Here is a 12,393-nt window from a genome sequence, read left to right as displayed (position 1 = left end):
ATTTTTTTTGTTTTGTTTATCTTTGAAATTATTACAGAGATGTGAATTTAATTTAACATTTTTATTTATCCTTTGACTAGGTTAGTCCCACTAGGCTAGTTGCCTCTTTTCAGAGGAGACCTGAGGTGGTAATTATTCACCTAGGGGAAATTTGGCCAGGGCACTTTGGAACTTCCCCTTCTCTTTTCAGTACCTGTAGTGGAGTCTTCCCATCTGAAGTTGCATCTTCCTGCCGTGTCTTTGTTCCTGCGAGTTATAGGCTGCACGCTTGTTGGCGAAGAGCGGAAGCTCAATCTGTGGATGTGCTGTAATTACTGGTCAGATCTGGCAGATAAAACCCATCAGATGAATTGGATAAAGTGGGGGTTACCAAGACCCAGCTGACATTATGGTAAGTGCATAACTTCCTTTTATGTAGTTAACCATAATGTTAGACTTGGCCAGGTCCATCCTCATCAGCATACGCACTCTTTCCCTCTTCCTCAGTGCAGGCTACGTAGAGAGGATTTTGACTGATGAGTTTTTACTGTGGTCTGCATTTACTTAGCATAACAGAGTTCTGGAGAGGAAGTTTTTTTTTTTTTTGTTAGATCATTATAATTTAAAAAAAAAAAAAAAAAAAAGTTTTTATTATATGAATGATGATGTCCTTCAAGGATGCATCTGCAGTCCTTACAAATGGGTTGTCCTGTCGTCAGGCAGCCCTTCGGTCATCCGGATTCCAAAGTCTGGGTCTGGCTTTGGCTGGTGTCGCACTTCACCCGACGTCATAGCTGCAGTTATTCGGGTATAAAGGCATCAGCCGACGCCATTTTCCTCAGTCTTTCTTGCCGTGTGGCGCCCGAAGCAGAAGCTGTTCGCAAGTGCCGGTCGGTCAGAACCAGAGATTACTATTACCGAATACAACTTCGAAGACTTCTAAAAAGCTAAGTACCCCGTTGGGGACTCTTTCTTGCCTCAGCCAATGTCAGAAAAAGTGAATAACTGTTTAACTTGTGGGAAACAAATACCTCATAAAGATTTCCACTCGTACTGCCTACCTTGTTTAGGCCCAGACCACGACGTAGCAGCTTGTCTAGCCTGTGCTTCTTTTAACCGACGGACGCTTAGACGTCGGTCGGAATTTGCTGAGCAGTTTTTCGGCTCTGTTTTTGCTTATAAGATGCCGTCGGATCCTCCGACTTCACAAATAACCAAAAAACGTAAGGAAAAGGACCGACACTCGCGATCCGCGGTTTCGGCTGAAACCGCGGTTAAGCAAACCGCGAGTGTCTCGGTTTCGGCCGAAACCGAGCAAGCGGTTCTTCCTTCAGCCGAAAGCATGCCTTCTACCGAGGCTTCTTCTAACCTCGTGGAATCGGCTTCTGAAATCCAACCTGCTGTTGAGATTTCTCAGGAATTATCAGACACTATTCCCTTGGATGTTTCTACTCCTGCACGTGGAGCTGCTAGGCCTCCTGCAGCCATGTCCATTAAGGCCTTTGCCAGAGCTAAAGCAGCTAAAGCTACCAAAACTGTACCTGTTAAGACCCCTACTCTCAGGCCCAGTTCCAGTTCCCAAATGCTCTCTTTGGCAGAGGATCCTTATTACTTTAATCCGGGGATCCCAGCCTCATCCAGACAGGGCCTCTCATCCACCTCCAGAGAAGAGGCCTAGAGCAGAGCCCCCTGAGCCAGTGTCCACAGATGATTCCTCTGATGATTCAGACAATGCAGACCCTCCAGAGGCTTCTTATTCCCCTTACGAAGACTCTGATGCTGAAGAGTCCATCCCTTCTGCCTCTCCACCTAAGGAATTTTCCTTTGGGGAAACCTTGCATGCCATGAGGGAACAATTTCAGTGGCAGGGCCAAGATTTTTCAGACTCCAGAAAAAGGCTTAGAACTTTTTTGCATTTACCTCAACACAGGCCTTTAGCTATACCTCCAGTTCTCTCTGTTGTAGATGATGCATTTAATGATGCTTGCTCTGCTCCTGATTCTTTACCTCCGGCCCCTGCTAAGCCCGATAGGTACTACAGGGTCTCGGACACACCACCATTTATACAAGGCTCCCTTTGCAGATCCCGAGACTATCTCCCAGGGACCTAAGGCTGTAGCTTCTACCTCTGCTAAAAAAACCCTCTCCCCTGAAAGGGAATCCAGGTCCTTAGAGAGATGGGGTAAAAAAGTTTACACTTCAGCTACTTTGTCAGCCAGGGCATTGAACTGTCAGTTTCACATGATACAATATCAAGAATTTATGCTAGACCAGTTAACTAAAAAACTGTCCTCTGATGAGCCTTTTGATAAGAAGTATGTTCAGGAAATGGTACATAACATTCAGCAAGTTAGTAACCATTCTTTAAAATGTGGCTATGATGCACTGGAGGCTTCCTTTAGATCAGCCATGACTGGCACAGTTATCAGAAGGCATGCCTGGTTGAAAGAGCAGGCCTTACCGGACCACGTCATATCAAAGCTATTAGATGCGCCCATGGACAAGGCCAACTTATTTGGTTCTCCTGCACAACAGGTTCTGAAGAAGATGGAGGAGAAGGCAAAATCTGTACAAACAGTGAAAAGATTTCTTACAGGTCCAACCTCCAAGGTTTAGCCGGAACTGGCCCTCCAAGAATTGGTCCTTTCCAGACCCCTCTAAAGCTCAGAGAGGCAGGAATAGGAGATCAAGAGGCAGAAACCAATCCAGAGGTGCCTACCGGGGCCGCCAGTGGCAGGGTAACAACCAGCGAGGCACAGACACAGCCACCACCACTGCAACAGGACAATCACAGTGACTTGGCTCTGACACCGCCTACCAGGGAACAACTAGAAGCACCCTTAGGCGGAAAGCTAGCTTTATTTTCAAAGAACTGGCATTACATCACAAGGGACAAGTGGATTTTGCAAACTATAGACCAAGGTTACAGGTTTCATTTCCATACTCTACCAGGAAAGAGAGGAATGCCAAACCTACCACCAACTCAAAAGGCAGAAGCTCTACAACAAATATCTCAGTTATTAAGGATGAGAGCCGTGGAAAAGGTACCATCTATGGAACAAGGAAAGGGATTTTACTCCAGACTCTTCCTGGTACCAAGAAAAGAGAGCAAATGGAGGCCTATTCTCGACCTGTCCGCTTTAAACACATTCCTCATTGTTCCAAAATTCAAAATGCTGACTCTACAGCAGCTTCTTCCCATGCTGGGTAAGGAGTCTTGGCTGGTAACTCTAGATCCCAAGGAGGCATACCTGCACGTCCCCATTCGACCAAATTGCAGAAGATACCTCAGATTTCTTGCAGGATCAGAGCATTATCAATTCTCAGCATTGCCCTTTGGCTTATCTACTGCGCCCAGAGTATTCACGAAATGCCTGGCATCAGTAATTGCCCATTGCAGACTTCAGGGAATACAAATTTACCCCTACCTGGACGACTGCCTGATACAAGCGGACAGCACAAACAAGCTAACAGAAGACTTACAAAGAGTCATTTACCTGCTACAAGCCCTGGGATATACAGTCAATATAAAAAAGTCAAGACTGATACCATCCCAAAGAATAACCTTTTTGGGTGCAGAACTGGACACAACAAAACAAATGGCATTCCTAACTGTAGAAAAACAAGAGCAACTACCACTCTACTTCTTGGCATTGACAAAGCAGAACCATCTTACAACAAGAAAAGTACTGCAAGCCCTGGGCTTCATGGCATCCTGCATAATACTGGTGCCTCATGCCAGACTGCATATGAGAAAGCTACAGTGGTACCTAAAGAATTCATGGTCTCAACACAAGCACAGCCTAGAAACCAAAATTCCAATAATCCCATGCCTAAAGCAAGAGTTCCTATGGTGGGCTCAGGCCTGCCAATCAAACACAGGATTGCCCTTCTACAGCATTCGACCAAGCCAAACCATCACGACGGATGCCTCAGACCTCGGATGGGGGGCCCACATGCTGGACAAGTGCATACAAGGCTTATGGACTCAAGACCAGTTGCACCTGCACATAAATCTAAAGGAAATGCTGGCAGTAAAATTGGCAATCCAGACATTCAGACCATTCCTCCAAGAAGGCCAGTTGATGATAAGGACAGACAACACCACAGTGATGTGGTACATCAACAAACAGGGAGGCACACATTCATACCCTCTATGCCGGATGGCACTGGACCTATGGAATGTGGCTCTGAGCTACAACATTCAGTTACAGGCAATTTTTGTTCCGGGAAAAGAAAACATTCTAGCAGACATATTAAGCAGGACTACCACGGATGCCCACGAATGGATGCTGCATCCGGAAATCTTCAAAGCCATTACAAGAAAATGGGGACTCCCAGAAATAGACTTATTTGCATCCCCACACAATCACCAACTAAAGAAATTCTGCACAAGGACGTGCCACCCACTTGCTTGGAAAGTGGACTCCCTATCTTTCAGAAGAACCTGACAGCATATGCATTCCCACCACTTCCTTTGATGCACAAGGTGCTATTGAAGATCAAAGAGGACCGTCCAAGGATCATTCTGATAGCTCCAGACTGGCCAAGGCAGCATTGGTACCCATTACTAAGGAGCATGTCTCGGGAACAAATATGGACACTACCCCTGGTTCCATTACTGTTAACACAGAACAACTACAGCAACCTACATCCAAACCTGAAAACTCTGCAACTGACTGCCTGGAACATTGCATAAGATCAATTAACCCACAGTTATCACAAAGGGTTAAAGACATTATCCGTGAGGCTCGCAAACCCTCAACAAGAAAGAATTATGCAGCAAAATGGAAACGATATAACATTTGGAGTACTGCAAGGGGAGAAGATGTGTCACAGGTAGACATAGCCAGCATCCTGGAATACTTGGCAGAGCTTTTCCACTCAGACCTGTCCTATTCTTCCATCAAAATACATGCATCAGCTATTTCAGCAGAATACAGCTTGGATCCTCCAGTCTTCTCACACCCTCTGCTCAGACAGTTTCTAAGGGGAATTAAAAATGTAAAACCTCCTAGGAAACCACCATTGCTAGCTTGGGACTTGAACTTTGTGCTAGAAAAATTGACACTTCCTCCTTTCGAACCAGCAGCAACAGCAGAGATGCAATACTTATGGAAAACTGCTTTCCTGCTGGCAATCACTTCAGCAAGAAGGGTTTCTGAACTACAAGCATTAATGGCAGTACAACCCTTCCTGATCTTCCATCAAGATAGAGTGTCCATGAGAACAAATCCTACATTTATGCCTAAGGTGGTATCCAGAGTGTCTTTAAACCAGGCTATCCACCTACCTACATTCTTTCCCAACCCACAGAACAGGGGAGAAAGACTGCTGCATACCTTGGATGTACACAGACAGTTACGCTACTACCTGGACAGGACCAAGAGCAACAGAAAAACTGACCAGCTACTGGTAGCATATGCAACAGGAAGGGAAGGAAAAGCAATTTCAAAACAGACAATCTCAAAGTGGATAGGAAATTGCATTAGATTTTGTTACTCTTACCATGGAAAGAAAACTCCAGAAAACATCAGGCCTCTCTCTACAAGGGCTACAGCCACTACCACAGCCTTCTTAAGAGGAGTGGCTACCAAGGACATTATAGAGGCTGCTACTTGGACCTCCGTGCATACATTTGCCAAGCATTATAATTTACCTTTATACTCTAGATCCCGAGCAGGTTTTGCCTCTGCTGTTTTGCAAGGGATTCTAACTACACCATAATCTCTCCTGTTACCTCCTCCCCTAGTTTGGCTATGGTATTCTACCCATTTGTAAGGACTGCAGATGCATCCTTGAAGGACATAGTACAGTTTTGTACCTACCATAAATGTAGATGTCCGATAGGAATGCATCTGCAGTCAGGATTACCCACCCGCCTGCCCCTCTGTGGTACTCCTAGGGTATTTGCCCACCTTATAGCTAGCTGGGGGGGGGATCTATTATGGTGTATTTGTTTGTATATATGTACATACATGCTTATTTTTTGTGTTTACTCTCTATTATTTGGAATCATTGGCATTTATCCAAATTTAGCCTTCCAAGAGGGCTCCTGGCATCTGGGGCAAGAAACACTGAGGAAAATGGCGTCGGCTGATGCCTTTATACCCGAATAACTGCAGCTATGACGTCGGGTGAAGTGCGACACCAGCTGAAGCCAGACCCAGACTTTGGAATCCGGCCGACCGAAGGGCTGCCTGACGACAGGACAACCCATTTGTAAGGACTGCAGATGCATTCCTATTGGACATCTACATTTATGGTAGGTACAAAACTGTACTTTCATCGTGTTTCAGTGTTGCAATCATTACATTTGGGTTGTCTGCTTGCAGTAGCCCTCAGCCGGCCTGATAACAGAGTCTTGGGTCCGGCGTCGGATGCTGCCCCTTCTTCCATGACGTCAGGGGTATAACACATGCAGCCGATGCCATTACATCAGTCTTTCCTGCCGTGCGGTGCCCGAAGCAGAAGCAGTTTGCAAGTGCCGGTCGACCGACTCCAGAAATTTTCATTTTCGAGTTTCAGAACCGAAGTCTTCAACTAAAGCTAAGTACCCCATTGGGAAAACTTTTTCTTGCTCATTACCGATGTCAGTAAAAGTTAATAATTGCATTACCTGTGGAAAGCAAATACCTCGCAAAGATTTTCATTTGTACTGTATTCCTTGCCTGGGCCCTGACCACGACGTACCTTGCTGTCGGTTTTGTGCTTTATTTAATCCGCGCACTATCCGTTGTTGGTATATTTTCGCCTCTAAATAAGAATGGCTGAAGATCTTATAACTTCAGTCCTAGGTCTCTTGGAAGGGGAGGTTGGCTTCCCCTGATTGAAGTTGTTTACGAATCTTCTGACCAGGATTCTGATTTTTCTGATTCTTCTGATGATCTGGATTTGCCCTTATCTACTTATGAGGATTCTGATGTAGAGGACTCTATTCCCTCTGCTTCCCCTCCAGAGGATTTTTCTTTTGGTGAAACCACATACTCTAAGGGAGCATTTCCACTGGGAAAGCCAGTTTTTTTTTCTGATTCAGAAAAGAGGTTTAGGGATTTCTTACTCCTGCCTCAGCATAGGCCTTTAGCTATACCTCCTGTACTAGACATAGTTGATGCCTTTTCGGAATCTAGATTGGCCCCTGATTCTTTGCCTCCTGCTCCCAGAAAACCTGACCGATATTACAGGGGTCCTTATTCACACAAGTTTCTTCTTAAAAATCCTATTGCAGATCCAGAGACTAATTCACAGGGACCCAAGGGCATTAAGGCTTCTACTGCTAAAAATCCTACCCCTTCTGATAGAGAATCCAGGGCGCTGGATAGATGGGGTAAGAAGGTTTACACTTCTGCAACCTTGGCCATTAGGGCTTTAAACTGCCAGTTTCATTTGTTAAAGTATCAACAACATGTTATTGGGTTGCTTAAACAGAAAATTATGTTGATTCCTGACTTCTGAAAATAAAGAATTACAGGATTTAATGCATTCTGCTGAACAGGTTGGTAAACATACTTTGCAATGAGGATTTGATTCATTAGAGGCCTCTTGCAGGGTTGCTGTTACTGGTTCTGTGCTCAGAAGGCATGCTTGGCTTAAGGAGCAATCTTTGCCTGATCATGTTAAAGCTAAACTGTTGGATGCTCCCTTAAATCAGGACCGCCTGTTTGGCAACAAGGCTGAGGAAGTTCTTAAAAAGATGGAAGATAAAGCTAAATTTATGCAAACTGTTAGATTTCTTGCAAGTTCAGCCTCCTAGATTTAGTAGGCATTGGCCCTCTAAGAAGTGGTCCTTTTCAGCCCCTTCTAGGCCTTCTCAAGCCAAACCCAGACACAGCAGAAACCCCAGATTTCAGTCCCATGGGACACACAAGACTAAGCAGTGGGGGATTTCCGCACCCAAATCTGGGAGTAGTAAGACTACCCCCTATGGAAAACTGTCTCAATGACTTGCTTTTAAAACTTCCAAGCACTTCCCAACTGAATGCTCCTTTAGGTGGAAAGAGTGGTCTGCAGGTCAAACACTGGGAATGCATTACCCAGGACAAATGGGTTTTAAAGATAGTGTCCCAAGGATACAGATTTCACTTCCACGCATTACCAACACCAAGCGGGTGGCCAGATATACCCCCAAATCAGTGGGCAGAGGCCCAAAATCAAGTGTTCTCTCTCTCAAACAACAGTTGGTACGAGAAGAGGAAAAGGGACAAGGTTTCTGTTCGAGATGTTTCAATACATGGCGTCCTATCCTGGACCTTTCCACTCTAAACACCTTTCTGGTGATTCCAAAATTCAAAATGCTGACTCTTCATCAGCTGCTTCCTATGCTAGGCAAAGATGCATGGTTGGCAACACTAGACTTAAAAGAAGCATACCTGCACATCCCTATCAGGGAGTCTTGCAGAAGATACCTACGCTTCAAAGCAGGCTACATGCACCATCAGTTCTCTGCACTGCCCTTTGGCTTATCTACTGCACCCAGGGTATTCACAAAGTGCCTAGCTCCTGTCATTGCATTTTTCAGGCAAAAAAATATTCAAATATACCCATACCTGGACAATTGTCTAATTCTGGCAGAAAGCCAGGACATACTTTTGAATCATCTGGCCTTTGTTCAAAGGGTGCTGACTTGTCTGGGGTACACCATAAACAAAAAGAAATCATAACTGGTACCCTGTCAACAAATTATATTCCTGGGAGCAAGCTTGAATGCAACTTCCCAGATGGCTTTTCTCACGCCAGAGAAACTGATTTATTTGATAACCTACTTCAAACAAGTGGCCACAAAAAACGTCTATCTGCAAGGCAAATACTGCAAGCCTTGGGATTCATGGCTTCCTCCATTCTTCTAATTCCATATGCAAGGCTGCATATGAGGAAACTACAATGGTATCTCAAAAGCCTATGGTGTCAACATTCACAGGATCTAGAAGCAATGATTCCCATCATAGCTTTCCTAGGCCTAGAGTTCCTTTGGTGGGCAGAGGCCTGCCACCAAAATAGGGGACTACCATTCACACTACCCCCTGCTGCCCAAACCTTAACAACAGACACATCAGACTATGCATGGGGGGCTCACCTGGCAGGGAAATGCATTCAGGGCAAATGGAACCCAAGTCAAATGCACCTGCACATAAGTCAAAAAGGAAATGTTAGCTGTACAGAATGCTCTGACAGCCTTCAAGGACCACATTCTTCCAGGACAACTAATGGTAAAGACGGACAGCACCACTGTCATGTGGTACATAAACAAGCAGGGGGATACACATTCATACCCCCTCTGTAGACTAGTCATGGCATTGTGGAACACAGCCTTGAGCTACTAAGTGAATCTAGAAGCTCAATTCCTGCCAGGAAAACTAAATACACTGGCAGATGGACTAAGCAGAAACCTCATGGGCCCACATGAGTGGAAACTGGAACTAAGTATTTTCAACATGTTGACAAGCAAATGGGGGGAGCCCAGATATAGACCCGTTTGCCTCCCCCCAGAACCATCAGTTGGACAAATTTTGCACAAGGATTCTCCACAAGCTTGCTTGGAAAGCGGATGCTCTATCCTTTAGCTGGAAAAACCTATCAGTTTATGCCTTTCCTCCTCAGCCTCTGCTCTCCAAGGTACTACTAAAGATCAAACAGGACAAGCCAAGGATGATTTTAATTGCACCAGACTGTCCACGCCAACACTGGTACCCCCTCTTGCGCAGTGTCACGCTTGGCCCCATGGCACCTGCCTCAGACTCCTTCCCTGTTGTCTCTGCAGAAGAACCATAATCTGCACCCTCAGCTGCAAACCCTGAACCTAGCAGCCTGGCTAATTACGCAATCTTTCCTTTACCATCCAGCAGTAAATCAGTGATGGATATCATTTTAGAGGCAAAGAGGCCTAGTACTAGAAAATCTTATGCTGCAAAATGGAAAAGATTTTGTGCGTGGAATCCATCTCAAGGGATGAGCGCAACAGTGCCCAATTTACCTCAGATTCTACAATACTTGATTGAGAAGCTTCATAAGGGCTTGTCCTTTTCCTCCATCAAAATTCATGCCTCAGCCATTTCAGCTCATTACAGCACAGAGCCTCCCCTCTTCTCTCACCCACTGTTCAAGCAGTTCCTCAGAGGGGTCAAAATTTAAGGCCACCCAGGAGAGCTCCACCTCCAGCCTAGGACCTTAACTTTGTCGTGGAGAAACTCACTCTTCCTCCTTTAGAGCCAGCTGCTACTGCATATTTAAAATTCCTTTCCTGGAAAACAGCTTTCCTTTTAGCAATCACTTCTACAAGAAGGGTATCTTTATTACAGGCCCTTATGGCAGTGGAGCCTTTCATCATCTTTCACGCGGACAGGGTGTCCCTCAGAACCAATCCCCCCTCCTTGCCCAAGGCGGTATCCAGTGTGGCTCTTAATCAGTCCATTCATTTGCCTACCTTCTTTCCTAACCCACAGAACAAAGGGGAACGGATACTGCACTCCTTAGATGTGCACAGACAACTTAGATTTTGCTTGGAGAGGACTAAACCTCAAAGGAAATCTGAACAACTGCTGGTGGCATTTGTTGCAGGGACAGAGGGGAAAGCTATTTCTAAGCAAACTGTTTCAAAATGGATAGGCCACTGCATTCATTTCTGCTATAAGCACCATGGAAACCTATCCCACAGGGCATTGGACCCCATTCAACCAGGACTGCATCTTATCTCCACAGCCTTTCTCAGGGGCGTTCCTACCAGGGACATCCTAGAAGCTGCTACCTGGGGTTCTGTACATACTTTCAGCAAGCTTTATCATTTGCCAATTTTCTCTAAATCCAGAGCTGACTTTGCTACTTCAGTATTGCAGGGTCTTATAGCTGGTCCTTATTCTATTTAAATTCCTCCTCCCAACCTTAGCTTTGGGAATCTACCCAAATGTAATGACTGCAACAGTGAAACACGAAGAAAATAGTACAGTTGTGTACATTTACCGTAAATGTAGATGTGAGTATTCACTGTTGCAGTCCTGGTTACCCTCCCTCCAGCCCCTTTCTTCTTTTGGTTATACCTCTACTCTCCCTTACTATGCTCAAAAAGCTTTTTGGTGTTTTTACTTTTTTGTTTGATGTATATCCTTGTAATTATAGATTTAATTTCTTCCCATTAGGGGGGCACCTGACATCTGGGGCAAGAAAAACTGATGTAATGGCGTCAGCTGCATGTTTTATATCCTTGACGACCTGACATCATGGAAGAAGAGACAGCATCCGACGCAGGACCCAAGACTTTAATCAGGCCGACTGAGGGCTACTGCAAGCAGATAATCCAAATGTAATGACTGCAACAGGGAATACACTCTAACATCTACATTTATGGTAAGTGTACACAACTGTACTTTTTTGATGCCAGACTTGTGGTTTTATTCCTGTTGGTTGAAGAAGACAAATTTGCTCACATGGATTTAACATTATGGTAAGTAACCTTCATTTATTAACTCTTTAGGCAAGTAGTTTAAGTACTTTACTGTATTTATTTTATTTATTTGATGTCCTTCAAGGATGCATCTGCAGTCCTAACAAATGGGTTGTCCTGGCCTCAGGCAGCCCTTTGGTCGGCCGGATTCCAAAGTCTGGGTCTGGCCTCGGCTGATGTCACACTTCACCCGACGTCATAGCTGCAGTTCAGCGGGTATAAAGGCATCAGCCGACGCCATTTTCCTCAGTCTTTCTTGCCGCGTGGCGCCCGAAGCAGAAGATGTTCGCAAGTGCCGGTCGGTCAGAACCAGAGATTGCTACTACCGAAGACTTCTAAAAAGCTAAGTACCCCGTTGGGGACTCTTTCTTGCCTCAGCCGATGTCAGAAAAAGTGAATAACTGTTTAACTTGTGGGAAACAAATACCTCATAAAGATTTCCACTCGTACTGCCTACCTTGTTTAGGCCCAGACCACGACGTAGCAGCTTGTCTAGCCTGTGCTTCCTTCAACCGACGGACACTTAGACGTCTGTCGGAGTTTGCAGAGGAATTTTTCGGCTCCGCTTTTGCTTATATCATGCCGTCGGAGACTCCGACTTCACAATTAGCTAAAAAGCGTAAGGAAAAGGACCGACACTCGCGGTCCACGGTTTCGGCCGAAACCGCGGTTAAGCCTACCGCGAGTGTCTCGGTTTCGGCCGAAACCGAGTCCACGGTTCTTCCTTCGGCCGAAAGCATGCCTCCTTCTACCGAGGCCTCTTCCAGCATGGCTGAATCTGCTACGGAAAATCCTCCTGCTCTTACAGTTTCTCAGGATTTATCAGATACTATCCCCTTAGATGTATCTACTCCTGCACGTGGAGCTGCTAGGCCCCCTGCATCCATGTCAATTAAGGCTTTTGCCAGGGCTAAAGCAGCTAAATCTTCAAAGGCCGTGCCTGCTAAAACCCCCTCTCACAGGCCTAGCTCTAGTACTCA

At 45.4% G+C, this 12,393-nt stretch overlaps 1 protein-coding gene across 1 annotated transcript in view; it reads left to right on the top strand.

Moving 5' to 3' along the window:
- MED14 (mediator complex subunit 14) overlaps positions 1 to 12,393 on the top strand; it is a 1,872,212-nt gene that overhangs the window by 278,357 nt on the left and 1,581,462 nt on the right. The gene's annotated exons all lie outside the window — the stretch shown is intronic.

The sequence above is a fragment of the Protopterus annectens genome, chromosome 5.part0 (genome assembly GCF_019279795.1).
Source record: "Protopterus annectens isolate FY-2018-M chromosome 5.part0, PAN1.0, whole genome shotgun sequence".
In the NCBI taxonomy this organism is placed as follows: domain Eukaryota; kingdom Metazoa; phylum Chordata; order Ceratodontiformes; family Protopteridae; genus Protopterus; species Protopterus annectens.
Note: the sequence above shows the minus strand (reverse complement) of the source record. Positions and strands in the feature narration are given on the sequence as shown.